The sequence below is a fragment of the Pipistrellus kuhlii genome, unplaced genomic scaffold (genome assembly GCF_014108245.1).
Source record: "Pipistrellus kuhlii isolate mPipKuh1 unplaced genomic scaffold, mPipKuh1.p scaffold_m20_p_32, whole genome shotgun sequence".
In the NCBI taxonomy this organism is placed as follows: Eukaryota; Metazoa; Chordata; class Mammalia; order Chiroptera; family Vespertilionidae; genus Pipistrellus; species Pipistrellus kuhlii.
In genome coordinates this window covers 2,162,655-2,167,282 of record NW_023425532.1, presented here as the reverse complement: position 1 = coordinate 2,167,282, position 4,628 = coordinate 2,162,655, and positions in this window count along the sequence as shown.

The following is a 4,628-nucleotide window of genomic DNA, read 5'->3' as shown; positions in this document are numbered from 1 at the left end:
TAATTTTATATTCATAATTTGGATTATTTTTCTTTAAAAGGAGCCAATGCAAATTGTATACACTACAAAACCTACAGATCCCAGATTTCTTCCTTAGAGTGAACCGTGGATTATTAGATACCCTTCTTAGCCCCACGAGAATTAATGAATGCAAGAAAAAAGTGCTAAAGAGATGTTTTCCTCTCAGATTCACATACTTGTGCACTGTGCAGCTGGGTGTTTGTGGTGGGAGGTAAGGAGGTGGGTATCATTCAAAACCTATGAGAGCAGCTCTTAGGGAAGATTTTGTCTATATCAGGGGTTCCCAACGTGGGACACACGCTCCACAGGGGGACAGTTTGATTTTTAAGGGGGACAATTCCAGACTGAGTTATTAACAGTGAATTTTTTGTATTTCTTATGGTTCTAGGGGCCTCATATACAGTATATAAATATTTATTGTGACATATTTGTGCATTTTATTTCTTTATTGTTGTTTTTTAAATTTGCTATTTTTATATTACTTCATATTCTTATTTTTTCTTAACAATTTCTTAGTGATTTCTTCCTCAATACTTCAACTGTCCTTTCGTTCTTTTACACTGAGTGGCCAGATTATTATGATCTCTGAGCACACAATAATCTGGCCACTCAGTGTATATCCTATATAATAAAAGGCTAATATGCAAATTGTCCCCTTGACCAGGAGTTTGACCAGCAGGCAGGCCAGTCAAATGCCAATGTGCCCTCCCCATGAACAGGCTGGCCGGACCCCACCCATGCACACATTCACGTACCTGGCCTCTAGTTATACTGAGTGGCCAGATTATTATGTGTTCAGAGATCATAATAATCAGGCCACTCAGTGTATTTTTCTCTTTCATAGATGCCATGTTCTTTGGAAGCTTGTTTAAACTAAGTTAATAGCCTTTTAGGCTTCCTCCATGTGAATAGGAGTCACTTTTTGAATAATAAGAATTATATGTCATGGGGAGGAGGGGCATCAGGATTTTAGAGATGCTTAGGTGGGGCATGGCCAAAAAAAGGTTGGGAATCACTGGTCTAGAATGAGCCCTGACTTTTGTTTACTTTTGTCAAGAATGGGGGGATGAAGAAAGGGGAGAGTGGAAGAAACCCTGCTCTTAAAAGTCCCAGGGACTGTCAGGGCTACTTAGGTATTTGCCATCTCTATGATATTAACCATTTTCTTGTGTATAAATTAGGAAATGTCATTAAATATCCTTTTACTAAAACTTTTGTCTTGTTGATCAGTTTTCTGACTCAAATCTTCTTTTTCACTATTTTGGAATTGTGCAACATGCAAATGTTGACAAGTAACAATTATGTGGGTTGGGAATCTTCTCAATGTCAGATTGAGAGCTTATTTTTGGTCTGCATTCGTAGAAGAAACTAGGAAATACAATCTCTCATTTAATTTGGGTGAATGGGGAGTAGCTCTCTTTTATTAATTCCCAAGGATAAAAACAAATTTTATAAACAAACACATTCTGATTAGCTCTGTGGTTTTAGTTTTATCACAGTTCATAACTTTCCTGAAAAGTATTTAAATGACTATTTGGAAGATGGAAATTCCACTAGGAAAAGATTTTTTAATCCAGAAAGTATTTTTTTTAAAATAGTTTCCATTGGAACTGCTTCTCTGTAAAAAAAAAAAAAAAAAAAAAAAAAAAAAAAGTTACTGGAATTATTTTTTTATTTTTTTTAATTTTTGTTGCTAAAACCATTTACTTCTGAGAAGCCTTTCTTGACTCCATCTGAGTTAGAAGTCTGTTTCCCCTAGTATTCCTCTTCTGTAGTAACTTGCAAATAGTTTTATTTGGCTTACATTAATAATTTTACCAACAACAATGAATAAGATACCCTATGCTAAAAGCAGTGGAAAATATCCTATCTAATAAAGAGGAAATATGCTAATTGACCATCACTCTGTCGCAAAGATGGCTGCACCCACAGCTGAGGCCAAGTTCTCATCAGGAGCTTTAAGGAGCAATCAGCAGGGACCTGAGGCCACGCCCACACCCGCCCCCGTGGGGCCTGACAGGGGATCTCAGGCTGTGTCCCCCACCTGGTGGGGCTTGATGGAGGACCTAAAGGCATGCCCCCTGCCCCAATCTGGGCTGGGGGACCTCAAGCTATGCCCCCTGCCCAGCAGAGAAGGGTGGGACTGGCTGGGTCTGGATCTAGCCCAATGGGGGCGGGACAGCCGGGTCTGGGTCTCGTGCAATTTTGAGGTGCATGTGGGTGGGCAGGGACTTGACTCTTTGGGTCCCGTGGTGTGCCCCAGACTCTGACAGGAGGAAGGTTTTCATATACATTTTACTAATTTTCTTTCATCTCTGACACTTCTATTATAGAGGAAGGGCAAATTGCAATATTAAATTATTTCCTCTAATTAATCCCCTTTTAATGTGCACGAATTTTGTGTACTGGGTCACTAGTAGTGTTATAACCTGACTAGAGGCCTGGTGCACAACATTCGTGCACTGGGGGTGGGGTCCCTTAGCCCAGCCTGCACCCTCTCGAAGTCCAGACCCCTCAGGGGATGAGGAGCTTGGGAGGGTAATGGGGGAGGGGGGAATGTAATACCTTAATCCAGGCGTCCTCAAACTTTTTAAAGTGGGGGCCAGATCACGGTCCCTCAGAGAGCTGGAGGGCCGGACTATATGAACTACTAATTCCTACTGTAACACCTCGGCTGCGCTCACTGCCCAAAAAACCTGGCGGGCCGGATCAGACTCCTCTGCGGGCCGCATGTGGCCCGCGGGCCATAGTTTGAAGACCCCTGCGAGAAGTTTTAAAAAGGAGCTAGTTTGCAGAAAAATAGTGGTGATAAGAATCCATTAGGGAGAGAGGAGGAGAAAATAAGGAAAGAGTAAGAAAGAGAGAAAGAAAGCACAAGAGAACTCTAGCACTAGCTCTGTTCATTGACTTGCTAGTTCCCAGTTTTAATACAAAATGTATACGCAATATCTGTAGAGTCTATTACATTTTAAAAATGAAATGTATTTTAATAAACACTGCCTTTTATAATTATTCCTAGTGTGTATACATTTTTGGGACACCCTGCATTTATTGAAACTTAGTTTTCCTTTTTCTTTTCTTTTTTTTGTCAGGTAGGGGTGATGGTGAGATGACATTTAACAGAAAGAAGATTTTATGTTCACTTTTGTTTAAGGGTCCCTGAAGAAATCACTTCTGGAACCTCTCTTTCATCCACTGTACTAGATGGCGATCACAATTTTAACATCCTATGGGTATAGAATATTTAAGGACCTTAGCCAAAACGTCCTTACATAGACTTTCATCTCGTTCTGAAGGAGAATTGGTATGTATTGGGTACAGATATTATTGCCTAAGATCTGGAACTTAAATTTGCAGTAATTCCTAATACTTGAGCACATGCACTTTTCTTCCTGATTCCGCAATAAGGGACAGGAAGTGAAAAGGGGAACATTCTTCATGCTCAAGTTAAGTCAGAGTCTCATTTAAGATAGACATTAGAGCAGAATAAATGTGGAAAAGTAAAATGATCACCAAATTTGAACCTGAACTGATCTGCATTTAATGTCCTACCGAGACGTGAAAATACTGTCCTCGGAGAATTAAACCAACTCACCTTTTCTATATATGCCTATTATCATAAATTGGCCCAAGTACAAATAATATTAATATTTAGTATCTATATGTGTATATATATATATATATTTTTAAATATGTTCAAACAACCCATATACCAATTTTTCAGAAAGGATCTGATTGTTTATATGACAATGAGTATGTCCTCAAGTAGGCTATAAACTCCATGAGAAGAACCCCTTTAGTATGACTCTGCTGCCCCCCCACTTCAGTCACTTTCTTTGGAATATGGAAAGGGTTATAAATGCTTCCTTCACTAGCATGCAAGCATTCATTCATTTAACATTTTATTGAGCACCTAGTATGGAATTTAGCAAGGTCTGGCGAATTCAAAGGTACATGCCCTTTAGACAGTTTCTTTCTCAAGAAATTCACAAGTCTGATACACAAATAATTATTTAAGTACTTGTGCAATTTTAGCGTGATGCGTAGAAGTATTAAGAAAGCACAGGAGAGAAAGCAAGAGTGGGGCGGTTGTTGGGGGAAGTTTCCAGAGGGAGGGGACACTAGCCAGGCCCAGTGTGGGCAGAGGCTGGGGAGAAGGGGAGAAGAGGAGTGAGGAATACATTTCAGAGCCCCTTCCCTGTTCCCTTGGGGAGGAGGGGCAATGTTAAAATATGTATTAATTTAATATATAAATTAATTAATAATTTAATAAAATAATGTAAAAGAAAGAAAAAGACTGAAGTTCATAGTTAGACTAGGATCCCTCCCGCACTTCGAACTTAGGAACTGAGAACTGAGGGCAAAAGCCCGGGCTGAGGAGCTGGAGTCCGGCCCAACTGCTAGAGGCCGAGGACCGCTCGGCGGGGCGGGGCCAGCAGTGCGTGCGCCCCAGCGGCCGGGCCGGTCCCGCCCCCAGGGGCTGGCGCAGGCGTACGGCGCTGATTGGCTGTCCGCCGGCCTCGGCCCTCCTGTGATAGGCGGAGCAGGGCTGCTCCCCGGGCTCTGATTGGCTGGCGGGGCGAGGAACGGACATAGCCCGTGGCGGG